We start from the raw sequence: 11153 nt of genomic DNA on the forward strand, positions 1-11153 counted from the left end.
CGCCTATGCATTTGATATTTTAGGATACTATGGTAAATATTCGATGTTTTAGAATACTACTTTTTAAATACATTTTGTTTTGTTTTCCTATATCTCAAAGGATATAGGAGTTGCTGCTCTATAGAGTATAATTATTTTTTCTAACATTTTATTATAAAAAATGCCAAATAAATGGCAAAGTTGGAAGAATTTTGCAGCATACACAAAGATTCTACCTTCAATATTTTGACATAATTGCTATCACCCATCACTTACATTATACTCACCTAGATTCTGAAGATAAAAAGAATATACTGAAAAATGCCAACAAATGAAAAAGAAACCTATACATATATACACCTTGGTAACCTGTGAAATATTAAACAAAAGAATGGTCTTAAGATCATTAAGAAAAAAAGATTGTTTTGAATTACTAATTGAATTAGCCAATAAAAACTCAATTAGTAATTATATTTAGTCAATAAAAATACTCTCCATCAGAAATTATAGAAACTAAAATATGTAACATGATATTTTCAATGTGCTCAAGGAAAATAATACACCCAGTTATTTTCAGATAAACAAAAACCAAGACTATCTCAGGTGGACTCTCACCAGAACTAATTACAAATATGTAATTCAAGAAGAAAATAAAGCAACTTTATAGAGAGGCCTAAGGTGCATATATAAATAAAAAGCAAGAAATTAATAAATGGGTGCATCTAAATAAGATTAATCAGTTTGGCTGAATAGAAAAATAATGTTTAGTGGATATTATGGGCTGAACTATGTTCCCCTCAAATTCATATGTTGAAGTCCTAAGCTCCATAACCTTAGAATGCGACTCTGTTTAGAAACAGGGAACATAAATAGGTAATTAAGTTAAAGGGAGTCAGTAGGGTGGGCCCCAATCAAATTGATTGGTGTCTGAAGATTATAAGAAATTAGGACACAGAAAACAGAAGGATAATCTTGTAAGGACTAGCAAAAGGTAGCCGTCTGCAGGTCAAAAAAAAAAAAAAAAAAAAGACCTCAGAAGAAACCAAACCTGCCACACCTCGATCTCTGGCTTCTAGCATCCCGAATTGTGAGACAGTAAGTTTCCATTGTTTAAACACCCTGTCTGTGCTATTATGTTATAAGAACCCTAGCAAACCAAATAGTGAGATTTTAAAAGTTCAAATTAAAAAATTCAATAATAGCACAAAAGTGATATGGACTAAATGGAGTGTTCTAATATCTTCATTATTCAAAAAAAAAAAGGGAGTGAAGATACTAATTATCTCAAATTTTGATGAGTCAGATATTCATGTTTATATATGTAGGGCAACTTCTAAAAGAAATCAAGTATTTATCTCCCAAATGACTAGAAGGAAATGTGTGTAATGATTAAAAAAAAAAAAAAAGGAAAATAAAATAAAAAACAAAACAGAACGGGGACGGGGGCAAAAAAGAGAAGGAACAATAGCAAACATTAAATAATACACTGGCATTTGTCCAATTATATCAACAAACAATGTAACTTCCATTTAAAAGACAAAGGCTGGGGATCCCTGGGTGGCGCAGCGGTTTGGCGCCTGCCTTTGGCCCGGGGCGCGATCCTGGACACCCGGGATCGAGTCCCACATCGGGCTCCCGGTGCATGGAGCCTGCTTCTCCCTCTGCCTGTGTCTCTGCCTCTCTCTCTCTCTCTCTCTCTCTCTGTGACTATCATAAAAAAAATAAATAAATAAAAGACAAAGGCTTTTTTTTTTGTCTTTTTGATTTTAGCCATTATGACAGATACATTATAGTTTTGATTTGCATTTCCACGGTGCTTAGGGATGTTGAATGAGTATGTGGAGAAAAAGAAACTCTCACACATTGTTGGTGAGAATGCAAAATAGTGCAGCCACTGTGGAACCAGTATGGTTCCTCAAAAAATTAAATAGAAATATCATATGATGCAACAATTTCACTACTGGGTATTTTCCCCAAAGAAAACAGACACCAATTTGAAAAGATTATATGCACCCCTATATTTATTGCAGCACAATTTACAATACTCAAAATATAGAAGCAGCCTAAGTGCCCATTAATAGATGAATGCATAAATATGTTATATAATATATATGTTATATGTTATATATATATATATATACATATGTTATGTAACTCAGGCATAAAAAGGTAAGATTTTGCCATATGCAACAACATGGGTGGACTAGAGGGTATTATGCTAAATGAAATGTCAGAGAAAGGCAAATACCACATATTTCCACTCATATATAGAATCTAAAAACAAAACAAATGAATAAACAAACAAAAAGCAGAATCAGATCTATAAATACAGAACAAACTGATGGGGAGGGGAGTTGGGAGATGGACAAAACGGGTGAAGGGGAGTAAGAGATATAAGCTTTCAGTTATAGAATGAATAAGTCATGGGAATAAAAGGTACAAAATAAGGAAATAGTCGGAATAGTAATAATGTTGTATGGTAACAGATGGTAGCTCCCTTGTGGTGAGCATAGCACATTGTACAGAGAAGTAAAATCACTATCATATATACCTGAAACTAATGAAACATTGTACACCAAGTATAGTGCAATTAAAGAATGACAGTAAAATTTTTTTAAAAAGCTAAAGATTGGGGATCCCTGGGTGGCTCAGAGGTTTGGCACCTTTCTTCAGCCCAGGGCGTGATCCTGGAGACCTGGGATCGAGTCCCATGTCGGGCTACCTGCATGGAGCCTGCTTCTCCCTCTGCCTGGGTCTCTGCCTCTCTCTCTCTCTCTTGTGTCTCTCATGAATAAATAAATAAAATCTTAAAAAAAAAAAAGCTAAAGATTGTCAGTCTGGCTAACATAATCCAGCAAGATAATTAAAATAAAAACAAGGTTTCACTAAAAATATGCTTTGTGTTGTTCAGTGAAGAAGTGGGTAAAAATTAGTATTAATATAGAATATTTGAACCATATCATTAACATGTTTGACTAAACTGACATAAAATACTGCACAAACTACGTGCATTTCAAGTACACATAGAATATTTATAAAACTGGACCACATAATGAATTATAAGAAAAATCTCAAGCAATTTCAAGAATTTGAATCATATAGAACACACCCTTTGACCAAGTCATAAACCAATGACATAAAAGGAATTTTAGAAAGGCTGTGTGTCAAACTTTTTTTTTTTAGTTTAAATGCATTTTATTTTCAGAAAACCTACATGACATGTTTTGTTTTTCTTAAAAACAATGCCTCCACCCCAAATAAATCAAGGTCAAAATACATGGAGAGCCCAAGATGACATCAGTCCCATTTGTCTGAGTCCTGGCATTGTGTGGATGAAAAGCAGCAGCCAGTTACCACAATAGGTGATACCTCCAAAGTTAACAGCCAAATTCTTTTAACATTTTTACATTTCTAAATCATCCTTATAGAAAATCATATACAGGGTCTCACCATCCTCACAGTAGTCCAACAGAGCAACCATGCCATCTAGAATCATGTTTTCACCAATAAAGATCTCAGAGTTTTTTGAAATCGGCAAGAATGTATTTGATTCATTCTGCAACCCCTGCCACAAAGGATTTTACTCTATCTGGCCTTTGTTCTTCAAGTTTGCCTTTGATTGATTCCATATAATCTTTGATGTACTACTTGCAGGGTTCTTTTGTGAAGCTGTTTTCCTGCAAGTGATGGTTCATGATAATATCAACACCAGTGACTATTGTGGTTTTGGTATCTTTGCCCTCAGGACCTTCCGTGGAGGCATTTTCATCAATGAACGAGTCATCAGTGTTACCCTCTGTCCTACTGACCATCTTCCCCTTCCCCTCTAGGCACAGCCATCCGTCACAGATGATGAGATACGGGGAGATGATCATGCCCACTGTTGGAGAGAGATGATGGCGGTGCTGGTTTAGCAGGAGCCAGAGCTCTGAGCCAGCATGGTGCAGTCAAAGCAGCATCCAGCAGAGGGTTGAGGAGACATGGGAATGGGTGGGAAAAAGCTGTGCCAACTGTTTTAAAAATACACTTTTAAGTAACTTGTGGGTCAAAGAAGATTAAGAAAATATTTTAACCTAAAAGGTAATACAATATCGTTCATATAAAACCATTTGAAAAATAGCCAAACTGTGGAAGGAGCCTCGGTGTCCATCAAAAGATGAACGGATAAAGAAGATGTGGTTTATGTATATAAGGAATATTACTCAGCAATTAGAAACGACAAATACCCACCATTTGCTTCAACGTGGATGGAACTGGAGGGTATTATGCTGAGTGAAATAAGTCAATCGGAGAAGGACAAACAGTGTATGTTCTCATTCATTTGGGGAATATAAATAATAGTGAAAGGGAATATAAAGGAAGGGAAAAGAAATGTTGGGAAATATCAGGAAGGGAGACAGAACATAAAGACTCCTAACTCGGGGAAACGAACTAGGGGTGGTGGAAGGGGAGGAGGGCGGGTGTTGGAGGGGAATGGGTGACGGGCACTGAGGTGGACACTTGACGGGATGAGCACTGGGTGTTTTTCTGTATGTTGGTAAATTGAACATCAATAAAAATTAATTTAAAAAAAAAAAAAGAAGCAAACAAACATGTGAATGCTCAGCCATATGGGGCAGACTGCAATAGCCCAAGCATTCAATTGAGAACAAATATGAAAATCTGGAATTATTATTTTTTTGGTATTTATTTATTTACATAGGAAGAGGGTAGGAGCAGAGGGAGAGGGACAAGCAAGCAGACCATGCTGAGTGCAGAGCGCCACCAAGGGGCTGCATCCCACCACTCTAAGATCATGACCTCAGCTGATATCAAGAGTCCAAGGCTTAAACTGAGCCACCCAAGGAGCCTCAGAATATATGGAATAATTATAAAAATCGTATGTATGATGGCTACATATTGCTGAAGGAGCAATGAAGACTACAAGAAGTTAAACTCAACAGAGGTGATAAATTTTCAGAGTTGAGCTGATGTTCTGTGATTATCTTTCGAAGCATTCTGACTCTTGATTGCCTATCCTGGTTGCAGGTTAGAAACTGAATCTAAGCTTGACCCAGGCACAGGGCCACTGAGAGGAACAGAGAAACCAACTATGTTTCTGGAGGTCACACAAGGCTGGAGTAATATATTGAAAACTCTAGAGGCCTACACCTCTTGACTGATTACCATCTCAATGAGAGTTGTCTAGAAAAATAGAGGACATCCAATTAAATTTGAAATTTAGATAAACAGAGAATACTTTTTAAATGTAAATATGTCAAATTTTGAATGGGACATACTTGTACTAAAACTTTAATTGGCTATTTATCTGAAATTCAAGTGTACTGAGTGTCCTATCTTTTTTTTTTTTTTTTTTTTTTGCTTAGTCGGGAAACTTTAATCTTAAGACATTTGCTGAATTCTCAAGAACTGGGAAGACAGAAACAAACAAATAGGAAGCACTAAATAATACACTAGGTGTAAGACAATTGTTCATATTATTTTTGTGATGTCTGAAAATCTGAAATTACTTCAAAAATAAGTTAAAAATAGTGCAAGAAGAATCATTAATCATTTCACAAGTCAGAAATTTATGGCAACACATCCATCTTAATAAACGCACCCCAGGTAATGTCAAAATTAAGCACAACAGGGAAAAAATAGAGTGAAGAGTGCTGAAGAAAAAAACAGTCCACTATTCTGATACTAAGCCTGTTGGACTGAAACAAAGACTCAAAGTTTCATTCATATTCCTTGGTAGAATATGACTGAGATGGAAACAAATAAATATTTTGCAATTTACATAATCCTACGACTTATCCAAGAAGAGTTTCTACTGAAACTTGCATATAAACAAAAAATTAAATCTTGAAATATTTTTATTTGAAATTAATTTTTAGCATTGAAAACAACTAAAGAGATATTTATATATCTGGTGTCAGAAAATATCTGACTTTTATTACCCGGAGAAATAAGTTACCTTCATAATAGTTAATTTTTTTCACTCTTTGAACATCTTAAGTGTAGGAATCTTTTTTCTTTTTCTAATAGAAACCAGGGTACCATATTCAGGGACTCATAATAATATTTGTATCCTATCTAGCATCTTCTTGTATACACACACACACACACACACACACACACACACACACCAAGAAAATTATAATGGAACTGAAATTGCCAAGTAAGTATAAATAACTAAGAATGACCTTTAAACTACATTTTAACTGTACTTGTAGTCACAGATTTACAGATAGACCACTAAAATCATCAGTGAGACTTCCCGAAAAGAATAATATACATTATATATTTAAGCTACCCTTCAAACAAGGGAGGTCATTCTTTGCTGGCATGTTATGTGGTTTTATACCTTGAATCAAAAATAGATATGAAACAAATATCATGTACTAATTAGATTTTCAGGAACAATTTTATAATATTTGGCATCAGAAACTGATGAGTAAGATGTAAGCAGGATATAAAGTCAAGGAGTAGGCAAAATTGACAGATTAGATTGAAAGCTGATGGAGAGCCAAAGAACAAGAGATGAAGAAAATATCAAATTTCTTAAAAGTCATCCAGAAGTTAGTTTGGCTAAGGGGGCTGACATTTTTAACATATAATAAGACCAAAAATGACATTGATAACAGTTAGCCCTGATTTATGCAATCTAAGAAAAATTACCTATAATATTCTTTAAGAATATCCTATAATGACAAATTCTATCTTTTTGTTTCTTTTTCTTACAACTATTTTTGAGCTCCTCTACTAGGCTAGGCCCTATTGTGAGCTTTGAAATCACAGCAGTGAATAAGTCAGGAAACGTTCCTGCTTCCACGGGGCCCATTTGCCATGAAGAGCTGCATATATTAATTTACTTTTATTTTTGAAGAACACCAATAGGAAAATAAAGAGCTGAAGGAGAAAGCATTGGAGGTCGGGCAGGGGTAGAACATTACTTTAGATAGTATATTCAGGAAAACTCTATGATGAAGTAACTTTGGGGTTGAGGCCTGCATGATGATAGGTGCTCAACCATGAAAAAACTGAAGCAAGAATTTGAGGGGGCATAAAACAACTGGTCCTTAGCTACCAAAGTAGAAATGATCTTGATATCAAACCACAACCGTTCTACCTTTAAAAAAATATGCTGTGTGGCTCAGTGGTTGAGCACCTGCCGTTAGCCCAGGGCATGATCCCAGGATCCGGGATCGAATCCTACATCAGGCTCCCTGCATGGAGCTTGCTTCTCCCTCTGCCTGTGTCTCTGCCTCTCTCTGTTTCTTTCATAAATAAATAAAAAATCTTAAAAAATGTTTTAAAAATATTTTATTAATTTATTTATTTGAAAGAGGGAGTGGGGCAGGGAGGGGCATAGGGAAATGGAAAGAAAGAATCCCAAGCCGACTCCATGCTGAGCGCAGAACCTGATGCAGGGCTCGATCTCCCAACCCTGAGATCACCAAGAGTTAGACGCTGAACCAAATGAGCCACCCAGGTGCCTCTGTTCTACCTTTTCATGAGGATTTTCACATAAGAATATTCATTTGAGATAGTTATCACTGCTTGATTTCATATACAGTTTGTAGACTTGAGACTCTAGAAATGCAATTATAGCTCATACAGTGACAGCTGCCTTGTCTGTCTTGATATTCATCAAACAGCATGTCTTGACTTGATGGTTGGTTGCACTGAACAATCTTAGGAAAAATTTTCTGTACTAAAGAATTATTGAATATCAAGATTCATTTTTATTCTCCTTATAAAGACATTTGAAACTTGAGACAAAAAATACAATATTTAAGTTCACAAAAATGAGGGAGATGGCAAATGGAAGATATAATTTTTGTTTTGTCATTTATTTCATGTTTTATTACTTGAACACTATTTTTCAAGATACTTCTTATTTAAAATATATATAATGCCCATTTCTTATGGAAATGAATTAATTAAATAATGCTTATAATCAATTCCTATTTCCTTTCATTTATAAACTTAATGAACAATTCATTTATAGAGATAATGGACAAATCTAGGTAACAGCTACTATATTTTTATTTTTGCTACTATATTTTTAAATAAAAGTACATTTAATGATCCAAATTGATGGCAATGATCTTTTAAAGATCTCAATAGTATTGCCATTATCTGTATTCTCCAATTTCCTCTTTAGTCAACAAATCTCATTTATATGTCTCCAACTTACATGATCTTAAGTCAAATGTTATGACTGAAATAAAACAAAAAAATAAAGAATAGTTGGAAACACACAGAGATCTGGAAAAACCCTCAGATTTCACTATATCATATAAAAAAGTGTAAAAATCTTTTCTCTGAGTATCCATCACTGCCACACAGTCTTACACACATGAACAACAAACAAAACTGTGTGAAGATTCTTCATTGTGTCAGCATAATAGAGGAAGTTGTCAGTCTTGTCTCTTTCATCTCTTACTTTTCACATATGGTTAACTGTCAAATACCTAACAGGTTCATCTCCTATTCTTTGTCACTTTTCTTCTACCTCTACTTTCGTTGTCTTTATTTAGGAACTGGCCACCTCCTATCTGTTGGTCAACATGCTTCTAATGTTGTCTTAATTCCCTATTCCAAATCTATTCTTTGTAGCCTATCAGATGAATCCCTCCTTATGAAAAATTATTGTGTCTCATTCTTCTTAAATTCCTCCAGTAGTTTCAGAAGCTCTGTGACTAAAATCTAAGCCTTTTAATGTGACATACAAGACGGTACAAAATCTGTAAGGAAGAATTGCCTGAATGAGCTATTTTTTTCCCTCAAATTAAGACCACTGATGCCCTAAACATTCATAGGTAAATACTCAGTTCTCTAAGTTCAAGGCAAGTTATGCATTTTTTAGATGACAAAAGCGCAGATTGACTAGAAAATTCAATATCATGATCTGTGTGCTAGAGCATTTAACTAATATATCAGTGATAGGGTTGGTAAAAGCACTATGGGAACACAATTCTTGAATTGGTACTTCAGATTTAAGGGGTCAGAGAAGGCTTTTGGAGACGTCATATTTAAACTGTAATCAAAAAATACAGAAGAACTTTTTAAGAAGAGTTGAGAGATGGTGACATGATGGAACAAATTCTAGAAGAAGAAAAGTATATTTTCAAATAGATAATTTAATATTTATGTATGTGCAAAGATTGTTTTTATGTTTATACCTCCATAACCTTTTTATCTTATAATAATTCATATTACTATTTGCATAATTATAGATTAAATGTTTGAAATTTAAAGCATTGTTTAGAGAAGGGATATACAGATTCTAGCTCAAGACCAATAATCCTCTTTGTAAATGAGGAAAACATTATTGAGCCTTCCTGCATTGTACACATTATGAAATTTATTTCTAAATAAAATTCCATGATAACAAAATAATATATTTGAAAATATTTAACTATTAAAATAAATTTTAAAAAGCATGGTAGTAACACTTAGGAATGTATTAAAACTAAAACAAAACAAAAAACCCCTAAAAATATAGGACATCTGGGTGGCTCAGTGGCTGAGCATCTGCCTTCGGTACAGGAAATGATCTTGGGTCCTGGGATCGAGTTCTGCATCAGGATCCCTACAGGGAGCCTGCTTCTCTCTCTGCCTATGTCTCTGTTGCTCTCTATTTCTCATGAATAAATAAATAAATAAAATCATAAAAAAATAAAACCAAAAATATTCTGAAGGGATATTAAATACCTCTTTATTTTTGATTTTTATTGTCTTATTTTCTCTTTATGATTTTTCAAGTCAGTTGTAGTTGATCAGTAGCAGAGTCATCAGAGAATATTTAGAATGAAAGGAAACTTAGGAAAAGATGTGTAAAATATAAAAAACATCTGGGATAGGAAGATATATTCCAAAATCTAAAAGATTTCATGATTGGACTTTATCTTTTATTTTTTATTTATTTATTTTATATTTTTATTTATTTTTATTTATTTTTTATTTTTTGGACTTTATCTTTTAAAGGACAGAGGGTCTGAGGAAGATAGTAAAAACAGAGAGAAGTACAAATGGAGACAAAAAAAGAAGAGATTTGTAAATCAACTAATTTACTTTTCAAATGGAAACTAATTTATTTTATTTAAAATTCTTGGGCACCTTTCTTCCACTGGTATTTGTTTTTCCAGCTCATTAAGTTTCTGAATGATTAATCTTTGCTCTCTAAGGAAAGAGAATGAGATTATTTGGTGAAGTGTGGGAAAGCTGAGCCCCTTAGGACATAGCTTAATCCAACAAGAAGGAACTTAGAGCTAAGGTTGTCATGACATTCTTAATAACAAAAACAGTGATGATATTTCTCACTGAGTTTTTAGTATACTATAAACACAGAATGAGACATGCCACTTATCAAGTGGTCTGGAATAAATATATATAATCAATATAATATGCTCTATTGGTTAATGTTGGAATTGGAAAATCAATGAAAACTTCTCAAAAAAAATACACCAGAATTAAGATAACTTATTAGCTTATTATATTTTTCATTTGTAGGAAAAAATCAGGAAAATAGTTTTTTTTCCCCAAAGCAACATGTTCAGATAATTAAGGCCAAGATCTCTAAGTGCCAAATAAAAATGCTATTTTACAAAGGAATTAGTCCTAATATAAATTACCACGCCTTCTTTGGTAAATCACACTGAACAATTTTAAAATGTATAGAATTATCAAAAGTTAAGATCTTCTTGCATATAGTTTAAGCCCCTTACACCTAGTTATTATCTTAACCACTGAAGTTATGGGGGTATACAACAATGAAGAGGCCCTTAGCTAAATACACATTTAATTGCCACCTTTAGGGTGTTCCAGCTGAATACACGTATCTTGCTTCAGGAATTCTCCATAGACATCAAAATTCCTTAGGGTCTCTCTCTCTCTCTCTCTCTCTCTCACACACACACACACACACACACACACACTCATACACCCCAGAAGAGCTACATGTTATGCAGTAGCCTTAAGGAGCTTTCCTTGCTTCCTTTTTTCTGGTCTCTGTAATGATTATGACTAGTTCTTTAAGTCAAGGATCTCTCTCAAGTAAACAGTGCATTCTTATTCAAAATTTTGTACCTAAAATGTTTTGGCTCAAGCACCTTGATGGCATAGGAATTAAGGATTCTTTTCTGTCAGCTAACACCCAACAAAACGTCAATTCCCTGAGATTT

At 34.1% G+C, this 11153-nt stretch overlaps 1 pseudogene; it reads right to left on the reverse strand.

Moving 5' to 3' along the window:
* Nucleotides 1-3373: 3373 nt before the first annotated feature.
* LOC121492077 lies at nucleotides 3374-7532 on the reverse strand (annotated as a pseudogene).
* Between the last annotated feature and the right edge of the window lie 3621 nt (nucleotides 7533-11153).

Source organism: Vulpes lagopus, chromosome 5, assembly GCF_018345385.1.
Source record: "Vulpes lagopus strain Blue_001 chromosome 5, ASM1834538v1, whole genome shotgun sequence".
In the NCBI taxonomy this organism is placed as follows: Eukaryota; Metazoa; Chordata; class Mammalia; order Carnivora; family Canidae; genus Vulpes; species Vulpes lagopus.